The sequence below is a fragment of the Triticum urartu genome, chromosome 5 (genome assembly GCF_003073215.2).
Source record: "Triticum urartu cultivar G1812 chromosome 5, Tu2.1, whole genome shotgun sequence".
Taxonomy (NCBI): Eukaryota; Viridiplantae; Streptophyta; class Magnoliopsida; order Poales; family Poaceae; genus Triticum; species Triticum urartu.
In genome coordinates, this window is record NC_053026.1 from 63113702 (window position 1) to 63128907 (window position 15206).

Sequence of the window (15206 nt, forward strand, 5' to 3'; positions counted from 1 at the left end):
CTAAGATTAAATGTCTAAATAGCAGCCAGTGTGTGCCAACTATAAGCCACAAACAGATAAATTTATTTCTAAATTTGAACTTGATTTTGTTTTTAAAAAGAGTAAATATTTTTTGAAATGCGAACATTTTATAATTTTGAACAATATGTTTTAAAAGTCGAACATTTTGTGAACCCAAAACATTTTTGAACAAAGGAATAAACTTGAAAGGGAGAACAAAATTTTGGAAATGCAAACATTTTTTAAAAACAGGAACAAGAAATTATAACAGGAACATTTTTTAAATTACGAATTTTTTTCAAAAACACAAACATTGAGTAATTTTTTAAGATGTCTAAAACGGAAATTTCGACTAATTTTTTGAAGGTACGATTTTTTTCACAAACGAAAACAAATTTATGAAAACGAACAAATTTGGAATTTCCCAAACATTTGTTGAAAACATGAACATTTTGTAATTTGTGAACAAAATATTAAAGCATGAACATTTTTTGAATTTTGAGAACAAATTTCGAAACGGAGAACAAATTTCAAAGCGCAAACAATTTTTTAAAGCACGAATATTTTTTGGATCTTGAGAATCAATTTTGAAACGGAGAAGTATTTTGAAAAATCTCGAGCAAATTTGGTAGCATAATTTTTTTTGGAATACGTGAGTAAAAAATTGAAATTCGGTACTTTTTCTGAATTTCGAAAGTTTCGAACTTTTTTGAGTAACAAGATTTTTTTTAATTTTGAGAACATTTTTTTGAAACTGAATATTTTTTTGGAACACGAACAAAAGTTGAATTTTTTGTTTATTTAATAAGATGAGAACAGAAATGGAAATAAAAGACCAAAGATTTTTTTGAAAAGAGAAATTAACTTGAATAGGAAAACTGAAAGTAGAAAAGTAACGGAAAGAAAAGAAAAAAGAACCAGAAAAAGGAAGAAAAAATAGAAAGAGTAAAAAAGTAAAAATAAAAGGAAAAATAAAAGAACCGGCTGGGAACGCTCTAGAAGGTTCCCAAAACCGGAGCCTGTGTATGCTACAGATGGGCTGGCCGAAAATCACTAGCTAGTCGTATTCCTGTGCGAATCGTCTACAGTTTGACACGATATGCGTCAAATATGTTTTTTCATCTAACAGCTACCCCTACGATTGAGAGCTAGCTCTCCTTACCACTTGAGCTGCTGCGCGATAGTGATTAGTAAGCTGCGTGAACTCTTAAGAACTATATATAGTAACAGATCCAAAAAAAATGAAAAATTTCGACCATTGAACTTTTTTTAATAAACATTGAAAAATTTCATAATATACGATGAACATTTCTGAAATACACATAGAACATTTTTGTGATATACGCTAAACAATTTGAAAATACACAGTGAACATTACTGTGATGTATGCTGAACAATTTGAAAATACGCAATGAACTTTACTGTGATATATGGTGAACAATTTGAAAAGACACAATGATTATTACTGTGATATACGCTAATTTTTTTGAAAATACACATTGAAACATTTTTTTCTTGTACACTGAACATTTCTTAAGTACGTGATTAAAAGGATTGAATACGGTGAAATTTTTCTTAAATCTACAATGAACATTTTCATAATGCATGATAAACTCTTGTATAATACACAAAAAGGGAAGAATGTAAAAATAAGCAGAAGAAACACAGATTGTTTGTCGTATTAAAGTATTATTAATGAAAAAATACACAAAGTATTTTATTAATGTATTAATGGAAGCAAAGGAAAAGGGAAAAAGGAAAGAAAGATAAAACCAGAAAGAAAAAATGAAAGAAATATGAAAGAAGCAAAAAGAAAAAACCAAAAAGATAAAACAAAACAAAACAGTGAACGGGCAGCGCGCGCTGCCGTGAAATGGGTCGGCCCACCAGCTGGCGCTGCAGGCATAGCCACTGATGTTCGCCGCCCGCGGGTAGCAAATAGGATCCGCCCGCCACCTCATCTTTTGTGACGACATAGCCACTGTCCAGTTTCAGTCTCCACAGCAAACCTCATCTTTTGTGACCACATATATCATTGAGCTGGGTCACCTGGTAGTTCAGAGACGAGGCAAGCTCCCGTGGTAGCCCAGCAGGACTCCTCCAACTCCTGGCTAGCTTCACCAGCAGGCGTTGTGAAGATGAACGTGGACGCCGCAGTAGCACGTAACCGGCAACGGCGAGGCCAGCCTAAAATATCTGTGGAGTCAATGGTATTTTTTGAATTTTTTTCTTCAGTATGAACAGTAACTGAACCGTATTTTTAGGCTTATTTTCTAAAAGCTGTGGGGTCAACTGACCCATAGGCTAACACCTAACTTCGCTTTTGGTAACCGGTACGGGGGTGCAGTGGCTGCCATTTGCCGAGACCACACGGGGACGTATCTTGGGTCGTCGGCTGTTGTAGTATGAGGCATCACCGACCCGGCGAGGCTGGAAAATTTTGCTTGCAGGAAACGTTGGCACTAGCAAGATGACCTAAATGTTTATTTTTTGAAACATAGACCGTAGAACAATTGTTCTACGGTATTTCATTTATAATTAAAAATATTTACAAATCAAGTACATAATGTAAAATTACCAATACCAGCTCTAGGCATCATGAAATCAAATTATAAGTTCAGTTCTATCAAACTATCAATCTGTGGTACTTTGTGATGCTTTGCTCTCAGTTTGACTGTCTGTAGTCTTTCTTTAAGATAGTATTTTCATGAGATAATATGCGGTGGAGCCGATCTGAAAATCTTATCATTTTTTACCATCCAAGTACTCCAGCATCCCATAATTATGATCTCCATTGCAATGTCTTTGGGTAGCTTGATACAAAACATACCACAGACTGATGAGAAGGATAAATGGAGTTACTCATGGATTAACCCTCAATACTCATCCATGAAAATGTATAAGAACATTTGTGGACAGGCTGAAGCCCACACCATATTTAAGCAGCTATGGAAAACTGCCTGCAGACTCAGACACAAGATCTTCTTCTGGCTCTTACTGCATGACAGAGTTAGCACAAGGAATTTACTACAACGCAGAAATATGTTGCTGCCTGATTATGATTGTGCTTTATGCGCCGATGCAACAAAAGTGACAAGCTGGTTAGGTGCCGAGTTGGATTAGACATCGCGGGTTTCAATTTAAAAATTGGGAAGAGGTTAAGAACCTAGTGGAATCCACTACTCTCATCCACCTCTTCTGGAATTGCCCTTTCTCACTAAACTGCCGCACAAGTCTGATACCCACCAAGCAAAGGGGGATTTCCGCATTAGGTGACCTAAATGTTCAAACGTTGAAGGTGGCATCAGATTGTCTCGGAGTGGTGAATGGCTTCGTCGATGGGACAAACCCTCCAGTGTATGCGTTACAAGGCAACTAGCATTTTGTCATGGAAGTTCGTAAAAGAATGTTCTTGTTTTTCGTTGGGAAAACCAACACCGACGTCAAGATCAGTCTCCTTTCCTTTCTCTTTTCGGGAGCAGAGCTGAAAAAGATGGAAAATTCCAATGATTCTTCTCCTTTGGTTCAGTCTGTAGGGAAATCAGAATTCACCATTGAATCATGTGGATTAGCTCCCTTACATAATAATATTTCACTGTATCAGCTACAGGGGGAAATATCATCCAGCTCCTTGCAAATGGAATGAGAAAGCATGTAAATTTCTCTAATTCATAATATTCAAAAATATTACGGTACATATAGATACACATTAATAGATAATAGAAAAACTTTGGTTTTTTATATTGAATTTGTTAAAACATAAAAACATAATATATAGTAAAAAAAGAAGATCTAGAATATATCCATCCCACTATCTAATAATGGGAAATAGAAGAAAAGAAATTCGTTTGATATGCATTCGAACCACTCTTGGTCATATTTCTTTTTGTAGAGAAATAGAGGAAGCCATACAAGGATTTAGTCAGGCCTATTCATACACTACCTATTAACTCTGGGACAAGAGGTCTTCATTCAGCAGTAGTACATGAAATAATAGAGCGTAGCAATAACTTTACATTATGTTCTTTCGTCCATGAGCGTAGGAGTCACAATTTTGAAGTTCATAATCTCGCCAATTTTTCTTGTGATCTATGCTTAGGTAGACATGTTCGGTTGAGCATTCCTCATGACCCGAACCATGTACCGATGAACATTCTTCTCGATGAATAAAGTGGCAAGATTTCTCAAAAGAAACTAATTGAGGAGCGCTCCTTTGGCGGCCTCCCCAAGGGTCACTTGGGGTGGGCTGAGAGCACTCCACTTGGCGCGCTCTCAGCCGCCACCATGTGTCGCGCTCTGCGCGCTTCCTTCATTTTTTTTATTTTTCCCGCACGCGTTTTTTTGCAGATGATTTTTTAGTTTCTGGCTTATCGGTTTTCCACCTATATTTCTTAGCTTTTCGACAAAAAAAATCATTTTTCTTTGCGTGAAAAAAATGCTTTTTTCCCTTTCGCGAGAGTCACGGATTTGCTTCCGCTAGAGGCATGGCTGTCTCTATCGGAAACGGAAAAATACATGTCTTCTTTTTTTTTCATTCTGTGAGAGGCACGGCCCTGCCTCTCGGAAATGAAAAAAAAACACGTTTTTTCTTCCATGAGAGGCACGGTTTTGCTTCCATGACAGGAACAATTTTACCTTTGCGAGAGGCACGACCGTGCCTCTCGGAAATGACAAAAAATGTGTTTTTTCTTTCGTAAGAGGCACGATTTTGCTTCTGCGAGAAGCATGCTCGTGCCTCTTGAAAAAGGCGAAAACGTTTTTTCTCTATTTTTCTCTTTTTGTTGGAGGCACGGTATTGCTTCCGCAAGTGTCACGGTTTTGCTTCCGCAAGAGGCATGACCGTTCCTATTAAAAACAAAAAAATGTGTTTTTTTCGTTTGTGACAGGCATGAATTTCCTTCCGTGAGAGGCATGGTCATGCCTCTTAGAAACGGCTTTCAAAAAGGAAAAAAAACATACTCCCAGTTAGTTTTTCTCATCCGGTGTTTTCGTGAAAAAAAAGTTCGCCAAAACCTATTAGCATGGGATCTAATTATGAAGATTTCAACGCGAGGAATCCTACGGTGAAAATGGTTCGAGATTTGGATGCGTGGTTTAAGAGATAAAACATTTTAAATAAATGAATCTATGAGAAAAAAGAATATTTTCAAATTGCGACAAATGATGCACATGTAGTGTGCAACTTGCCGCAACTCTGAGAAAGTGAAAGTGATCTTTGAAACAAGTGCTCATCATCTAGTGATTTCGGCACACCCCTCCAGTTAGCCTCAACTTCACGTCTTGACCCATTAGGCCAACTCCAATGCGCGACTTCAGATGAATGTTCATTTCATCTGTTTTTCGTCCGTATATGAGGGTGGCAATGGGGTCGTGTCCGTCCGGATTTGTGGATGCACTGGCCGTGCGCCCAACGCATGGCCGCAATTCGACCGCATACAATTTTTTCGCAAGTACATATCTTTTATTTTGTCATTGATTTTTGATACATGGAAGCACATCACCAAATTTTGACTAGAATAGCAAGACCAAAGAAACCAAGAACCACAAGAAGACATTTTAGAAGATAACTAACTTCTGCTCCCGTAAGTTGGATTAGTGCCTTCTCGATGCAGTCATTGTTGATCTGCGGAGGCTCGATCTTGCGTGCTTATTTCTTTTTCGAGTCTAAAGAAGTAGATGTTGCTTCCTCGAATCTAGTCTCATGTCTATCCTCTATTCTAACAACAAGTGCACTAGTCTCATCTCTAACCTCTATTCTAGCTAAAAGTGCACGAACATCTACTAAATTGCGCTCTATCAATATATCGATGTATTCTTCTTCTCAATACCAAAAGTTGCATCCATTCTACACAATAAAAATTGAAGTTAGTACAACTAGTCGAATCCAATAGCACAACCGAAGCTAAAGTAGCACATACCCCAATGTTTGAGCACTTGACGAACACCCATCCGGGATGTTCCAGCGTTGTAGACACGCGGCGCAAGACCTTTCTTGGGCAGTCGTCGCACTTTATGAGCGGCAACAGTGCGCCGACGAGCCTTTGGGCCAGCACCGAGCTCGGCCGACGGCCGTTCGCGTATCTGCCAGGAACCTCCGACGGTGTAGATCCGAACGACTAAAGCAGGAGTTAGTACCGGCATGCGGCCTTGCCGCCTTGCCGGGGCCTTCCGGCCCAGTGCCCGGCTAGTCCATGGCACGACGCGGTCCCTCCCGCAGCCGGGCGAGCTCAAGTCCGGCCGGATCCGCTCCAAATCCGATCGCCGGGTGTGCAAATCAAGTGCCGTGGTTGGGTAGCTCGGGGCGTCGTTGGCACGGGGGTTGCGACAAGGGTTGGGGCGAGTGCGCGACCGAGCTACACAGCGGCAATGGCGGCGGCGGCGATGGCGAGGGAAGAGAGTAGTAGGGGGTGCGGCTGGAGCGCCACGGGAGGGGGGAGGCATGTGCCACTGACGGGCGGTCCAAGGGAGGACATGGGCAGGCGCCACGCGCCGTCCACACATGTCCGTTCGGCTGCAAACTCGGCCCAAACTTGCACCGGGAATAGGTCAAAAGCGGACAGAAAACGACGGTCCGTTTGCGGCCACGCGTTGAAAAGCTTGCTTTGTTCGTTTACCCCCAAATGGACATGGACGGACATGACGAGGTGCGTGTTGGAGTTGGCCTTAGCCTAAACTTCACGTCTTTGACCCATTAGAGCATCTCCAACAGGCGCCGAACGCGCCGCGCGCTAAAAACTGCTTTGCCACGCGCCCATCGCCTGGTTTAGCGCGGCGCGCAGCGCTGGCTCCAGCAGCCGCGCTAAAATGCAGCGCGAGCGTGCTGCTCCAGCAGCGCGCAAAAAATGCAGCACGCGCGCTCATTCTAAAACATTTTTACATCAGAAGCATAGATAAAAAACGATAGATTGCATAGAAAAAAACGATACAAAGATATTTTACATCGGTGCAACTAGATAGATAGTTCGAAAGCATAGATAGATAAAATTACGGTGCAACTAGATAGAAACTACTACAACCACTAGTAGAAAACGGACCATTAGTACCGGTTTGTAAGGGCCTTTAGTGCCGGTTATGGAACCGGCACTAAGGTTTCGGCACTAAAGGCTCCCCCCTTTAGTACCGGTTCGGCACGAACCGGTGCTAAAGTGCCACCATGTGGCGTGAGCTCGCGCCCTGGTACGGGGGACCTTTAGTACCGGTTGGTGTTACCAACCGGTACTAAAGGTTTTTTTTTGAATTTTTTGCCGAACGCGCCGCGCGCTAAAAACTGCTTTGCCACGCGCCCATCGCCTGGTTTAGCGCGGCGCGCAGCGCTGGCTCCAGCAGCCGCGCTAAAATGCAGCACGAGCGTGCCGCTCCAGCAGCGCGCAAAAAATGCAGCACGCGCGCTCATTCTAAAACATTTTTACATCGGAAGCATAGATAAAAAAACGATAGATTGCATAGAAAAAAACGATACAAAGGTATTTTACATCGGTGCAACTAGATAGATAGTCGAAAGCATAGATAGATAAAATTACGGTGCAACTAGATAGAAACTACTACAACCACTAGTAGAAAAAACGGCAATTAGTACGGTTTGTAGGGCCTTTAAGTGCCGGTTATGGAACCGGCACTAAAGTTTCGGCACTAAAGCCCCCCCCTTTAGTACCATTAGTACCGGTTCGGCACGAACCGGCGCTAAAGTGCCACCACGTGGCGTGAGCTCGCGCCCTGGTACGGGGGACCTTTAGTACCGGTTGGTGTTACCAACCGGTACTAAAGGTTTTTTTTTGAAAGTTTGCCCACTGTTTGAATATTTTTCAATTTTTTCCACTCTAGATCTTAAATTCGGATGTAACTTTTTGAGTAGATGAATTTTTCATATAAAAAACTTTTTCATCCGAGTTAGTATGCAAAAGTTATGCCCATTTTTACAAATTTCAGAGAGATTTTGCAAATAAAGTCAAAATTCACATTTGCATTTTCCCAACAACTAGACCAACATATCACATGAGAAACTTATTTTCCTTTTATTTTTTGACATTTCCATTATTTTCTTTTATTTTTTTAAAACTGAAAAGCGATCCACCGGGGGGGTTGGGACCTTTAGTACCGGTGCGTGGCACGAACCGGTACTATAAGTTAGACCCCTTTAGTACCGGTTCGTGGCACGAACCGGTAGTAAAGGCTAGAGTACCGGTTCGTGCCACGAACCGGTACTAAAGGTGATCGTGGGGCCTCGGCCTGACGCCAGCCTGCCACCACCCCTTTAGTGCCGGTTCGTGCCATGAACCGGTACTAAAGGTTCAACACGAACCGGCATTAATGCAAATCCGTTCGAACCGGCACTAATGGTACCATTAGTACCGGCTCAAATACAAACCGGCACTAATGTGCTTCACGTTTGACCCTTTTTCTACTAGTGAACATACATAGATAGAAACTACTCCAAGTCGCTACCATCATCATCCTCGTCGGTGTCGTCCGAGGTATCAAGCCACATGTCCAACCAACGTTCATCGTCTGCCGTGAAGATCGACCTCCCACCTGCTGCAATGATATCGGACTGCGCATTCGTCAATGCCTTCCGCCGACGCCGGTTCGCCCGCTTCGCGCGTCGCCTTGCCGTCATCTCCGCTCAGTAGGCACGCTCGTCGGCGACGTCCTCCGGGCGGCGACGGCGCCACTCCACCATGGCTCGCCCGTCCTCCTCGGCGATGAGGAGGCGGCGCTGTCGCCGAGCATGGTCGGCACGGTCCATGTCGGTGATGAGACGCGGCGGAGGGGCGAAGCTCTGCGCCTCCTCGCGCGTGAAGACGTCCCGTATTTTATAGGGGCGCGCGAAGCGGCGCGCCAAATCTACCGCGCCGCGTGCCGCTTTCTCCCGCGCGCGCGCAAACGCTTACCGCGCGCGATAAGTTCCCGCCACCGCTGGAGCGCGCGAAACCAGCTAGCGCGCGCTAAAACTAAACTTTACCGTGCGGGCGCGCATTTTGCCGCTCCTGTTGGAGATGCTCTTAGCACTAGACACCGCCAATACCCACGTGAGAGTGTGGTAGATATATATCGCTTATAGCGAGATTTAATGCTCACCTGGCCTAAAGCTTTTTCTCCATTACGTAGGCCGACCCATTTTTCTCTTCGCTCGCTTGTACGGGTTTGGTTAGGTTTTCTTCTGTTTCTTTTTTTGCTTTATTTCTTCGGTTTTCTATTTTACTTTGTTTTTCTGATCGGGTTTCTTCATTTCTTTTACAGTTTTTTTGGTTTTTTGTTTGTTTCTTAGTTTTCTATGACATTTTTGCTTTATTTTTCCTTTCTTTTTTATTTTTATGTCTTTCTTTGTTTTCCTATTTTTTATTGTTTTCTTTGTATTTCTTTCATACATATTCCGTGCACACCCGAAACATTTCTAATACACATGTTTAACATTTCCTAGACACATGACTAATATTTTTGAAACATTATATTTTTTATGTCTCATTTTACTCTACACATGACACATTTTTCGTGTACATAAGGAACAATTTTATATACACATTTAAGATTTTGGAAATACATGATTAATATTTTTTAACATATATTGTTTATGTCTAATTTTTCAGTTACCATTGCACATTTTTTGTATACATTAGGAATATTTTATATATACATATTTAACACATTCGAAATAGATGAATAACATTTTCAAAGAAAATATACTTTTTTATGATTACTCTTTTCATATACATCAGGAACATTTTTTATATACATGTTTAACATTTTCCAAATACATGGTTAACATTTTTTGAAAACTTACGTTTGTTGATGTCTACTTTTTCTCATACACGCTGTACTCCCTCAAACCCGATTTAACTGATGCCAGTTGTATACAATTTTGTACTAGCTTAGCTCCTCCTCTGCGTCACTTAATTCGAGACAGAGCGAGTACATTTTTGTACACATAATTTTCTTTTTCTATTCACATTTAATATTTATCGAATGCATGATTAACATTTTTTATACAAAAAAATTTGGAAGTATAAATAAAAGTAAAAAACTAAAAAACTAAGACCAAAAAAGGTCAAAAAAAAAGAGTGGAAAAAGAGTGTTTCGAGGCCTATAGCCTACCACACGCTGGGTCGGCCTAGTCTCATGCTGGATCGGGCGAGGCAGCCATACATCTGGCTATAAGCGAGTCATAGGCGGGAGATCCTGTGAGAACGAGTGCAGCGATTTGGTGCCCAGGCTCATCTGTACCTGCGTTGAGAAACAATTCAAAACAAATACTAGAAATAAAATCAAAAAATTCCAAGTTTTTTCCAGGTACTAGATAATTTGGTACGTGAGGTGCGCTCAAATTTCAAATCATTGGACATCTGAGTAGCTCTCAGCAAAAAAGACAAATTGGGATCTGTAAAAAAAGACAAATTGGGGTCTGTAAAAAAGTGTACAGTTCATATACTGTTCTGGCCCCAATTTGTCTTTTTTGCTCAGAGCTAATTATATTTCCAAATGATCTGAAATTTGGAGCGCACCTCACGCACCAAACTATCTACCATCAATTTTTTTTGGATTTTTGTGAATTGCTTTGAATTGTTTTGTGATTTTTTTCTTAACCGGGTGCAGATGAGTCTGGGCTTAGAAATGGATTTTCGTGTGAGAACCTGTTTCTTTAGCAATCCCAAGCTCTTGTAGCAACCTTTTTTGCTTATTTATTTTCTTTGAACATTTGGTTTTCTGTCTTTCGTAACTACACAAATTTCAAATACTAAAAAAGTGAAATTGTATTTTGATAAAACTATCCTATATTTAAAAAATGTTAATTATATTTAAGAGAAATGTTCAGTGACATTTTAAAAAAATGTCTGCATAATATAAAAAATTATTGTCTATTTACAAAATATTTACTATGTATTAATTTTTTTCCTATGTTTTGAAAATGTTTGCAATATTTAAAAAATTATTCACCATACATTAAAAAATAAAATGTCAAACAAAACAAAAAATGAAAGATGAAAGATGATAAATAAATAGTAAAAATAGGAAAAAAGAGACTAAAATAGAAACCGGAATAAAAACCATAACACAAAGGAAAAACAAAATGCCGCGGTAGTACACACATGGGATCCTTAGTGTAGGTCAACTAATCGTCCTTCGTTAAGCGCGGGAGTCTACATGCGAACTTTTTGCTTGTTCGCCAGATGGTTCGGAGACTTCATTCCAATATATATATATATGTGTAAAGTTGTGATGCTAAAATTGGACATTTCTACGGCCTTTGACTCTCTCTCTCATGGCCTTTCCTTCTCTTGTACAAAAGATGGGCTTCAATGATAAATGGCTACGTTGGATAGCCATTCTTCTCTCTTCTATTAGTTCTAGAGTGAAGGTGAATGGTGTCCCGAGCGAGAAGATTTGCCACACTAGGGGCCTGTGGCAAGGGGACATGCTCCCCCCTTTATTGTTTGTCATTGCAATTAACACTTTGACATTTATGTTTCTTTGTGATACAAAGGTGGAGATCTTGTCCACTTTACCCAATGTTTCACCAATCCAACGATTATCCATATTGGCTGATGATGTAGTGCTCTTCATCTGATGGTCTCAGACTGATCTTACTTTTGTTGGCTCAGCATTGGAGATTTTTGGAAAGGAATCAGGGTTGAGTAAATTCCGCAAAATCTTCTGCTATCCCAATAAGGTGTAATGATGATGATCAGGGTCAATGAGATGCTTGGTTGCTGCTTAGGGCCGTTTCCTTGTAGGTACCTGGGCCTTCAACTGGGTATTACCAAGCTCACTAGAGTCCAATGGAAGCCCATGCTCGATTGTGTTAGGGATTTTTTGGAGCATAGCAGCGTGGCTTGATCACCTGACTCGGTCGCTTGTTGAGTCTTGTCAAATCTATCATTGCAACTAAGCCCATTCATCATTGCCAGTTGCTAGCCATGCCGGTTTGGGTTTTGAGGAGCGACAAATGGATGTGTGCTTTTTTTTCTATGTTGGCCCTGGCATGGTTAATGGTGGCTTAGAGCTCGATTTGTAGACCAACCTGTTTTGGTGGTTTAGGTGTCAAAGATCTTTAGATTCAAGCCATGCCTTTGTGTGTGGGGTGGGAATGGCTGTGTAGATCCGACCAGCTTAGGCCTTGGCACGGGATGCCACCGCTCAATGATGACAAGGCACGACAAGTGTTTGACAATCTGGTCCGTATCCACTTTGGAGATGGGAAATTGATGCTCTTCTAGAGAGATTGATGGATCAATGGTGTGGCCATCACATATTTTGTTCCTCTTGTGTTGCAACGGGTCGGGAGTAGGACTACTAACAGACATTTTGTCCGTGGAGCTATCACCTCCCTCAATTGGATTGCTGATGTGGGGCCAAGACTCTCACCCCAAGGGCTGGTGCAATTTTTGACCATCTGGATTGTTGTTAGCCCTATATCGCTGACCATTGGAATGCTAGACAACTTTAATTGGCCTTGTTCACCTGATGGGAAAAACTCGCCTTGCTCCACCTAAAAGCTCCTTTGTCAAGGAATGGCGTGCTTCTCGTCAGCTTCGGCCATCTGGGTTGCTTGGCACTGCTAAAAGGTAAGATCTTCGCATTGTTGTCTCTTCGTTACAGACTATGGACATCAGATCGACGACAACACCACCTGCTATAGTAGTCATCTCCGTGATTCATCTGCTGCTATCAGGAGTAGGACAAGATGGCTCACATCCTCATGGGTTGTGTCTACAAGCCGGAGACTTGGCACCTACTCTTTGCTCAACTCCACATCCTCATTGCCCCACCATTGATCGCCGACTGCCTCGAGGAGTGGTAGTTTAGATCCAGAAGGTTGATGCCTAAAAGATGGACCAAAGGCTTCGATTGTATTGTCACTCTTACCGCTTGGAGCCTATGGAAACAACACAATGCTCGCGTATTCAACAATATGGAGAAATAACGGTCATCCATTACATTAATATCTCAAATCATAGGTGGACTTAAAGAATGGAGGACTGCCGGTATGGTGTGCTTAGATAGTTTTATGAGAGAGTAGTTCTTGTTATCCTGGATGTGGAGGTCGCTAGCTAGTTTGGGTTCATTGTGCCCTAGCTCTCTCGTAAATCTATTGCTTCCTTCTATAAAAATATGGTATGCAATTTGCGTACTCTTGAATTTTTTCACTTTAATAACCGTCTGAATACAATAAAGATCAATGTGAATGGTGCGCGCATGCATCCCTAATGGTGTTAGAGATGAGGCAAGAAGTACGAAACTTGTGTTTACGAGGACATGATTCAGAAATAGAACAAACATTAGTAGCTCACTTGCACCTTAATAATTTTGTTTAATAATATTTTCATATTATTTTCATGATTTATTATCGACTAATAATAGATAATCATGACTTTCTCTTGTTTCCCCCTAACCCTAGGCGGCTAGGGAAAACTCTTCTCTCTAGGCTTCACAGGCGAGCCCGTGGATACTCCCAGTGCCTCTGCTCCGTTTAGTAGTTTAGGTTAGGATTTTCTAGTCCTCACAGGCACGTCGCTTGGGCGAATGTCGGTTCTTCTTCGAGTTTGTCTTCCGTATTGTGATCCTCCTCGAGTTCGTCCATCTAGACATAGTTAACGGAGATCCGACATAGATTTCTACCGTCTACTTGGGGTGCTGAGGTTACAGTTTCTCGTCATGTGGTCAGAACTGCTTTCGGGCACTTTAGATCTATGCAGGGGTTCAAAGGCGACAACTACAGTCCATGGCGCTGGTCCTTAGGAGCACGTGCATGAAAACTTCTCAGCTGGCATCGACAAGGTCAGTCCAACTTCGTTAGGGAAGCGGCGACAAAAGCGCGTCGATGGCTTGTTCTCATGGCAATAGTGGTCGTTTGGTGGTCTCGGAATATTAACATAATTTCCATTATGTTTGAGATGCTTTCTACTTTGAGTGAACTCTTATAATAGATCTGATCATTTTCAAAAAAAGTGTAAATGGGTGTGGCAACTCTATCACTTTAGAAGAAGAGGTACTAATAGGAATGGTAATATTTGAGGAGATATTCTGCTGGGTATTTCACCGACTTGAAACTATGTAATGTGTGGCTCCATGCTAATGCACAGCCTAATTAAAACCAATAGTTTCATGTGGATATTAACGGTGTGAAATACCGCCAGATCCCTCAGTAGGGGTCCAGGCGTTGCTGGAAGTCACGGATCGAATGTCACACAAGGGTTTTACCAAGGTTCAGGCCTCCGGAGAGTAATACCCTACATCCTACTTGCTTTTGTTATTCATGGTGGAGGGAAACCTCATGCGAGGGGTTTACAATGGTGTATGAGGTTTCTAACGAGAGTTTCTATCTGAGAATAGACGCCTATGAGAGTGCCGTAGCCTCCCCTTATATACACGGTGGAGGCTAGGATTTACATGCGGTTAGATGAGATCTTGGCCACCGCCGTCCTTGACTTGGAAGGCTAGAAGGTCTCCAAAGCCCTCTTTAGGGTTCCCTTTGACCCAAAGCCTCATGGGCCCTAGGGTAGACCTGATGGCGGGCCACCCTCGGCGTATAACATCATCAGTAGCCCCCGAGCCCGGCACCGCATGAGTTGTCTGCGAGACCTTCTACGGGATCTTTTCTCCTATCTTGTTTACCCTTGTGAGCCTTCTCTATGGGAGCCGATTAAGGAAACCCCAATATCGCCTTGTCCCTAAGGGCCTATCATTTGTGTACCATTTGGTTCCTGATCAGACCCTGGCTTTCTTGGGAAGTCGTTTGAGCATATCCCACGAATCATGCTTCATGGTGATGACGACACCATAAATCTTGCGACCGCGCCTCGCGAAGAGGGAAACTGCAGAGGACGTGGGGCATGTGTCATGCCCGCCAGGCCTAGAACTTCGGTTTCGGACTGGGTGTAAGGAGGGGAAAGCGAGGTCTTTTTGTCCTTCTCCGCTTTTGGCCATTCCAGCCCCTTTGCCTCAAGCTTTCCCGAGCACGCCGCCGCCATGCTTCCCTTGCTTCTCCCTTGTCAGGACATTGCCAGATCCGCCTCCCGCATCTCCATGGCCAAGACCATGAGTGAGAGGAGCGTTCGAACCCCAGCCAGGAACCACCTGCCGACGTTGTAGAAAAGAAACAGAAGAGGGTCGCTTCTAGGAGCAGCTTTGATGCCGGCGGATTTGTCCATTTGGATTCCGTCAGGTGAGGTCCCTCCGGCAACCGATGACGGCGAGCACGTCTTGTGCTAGGA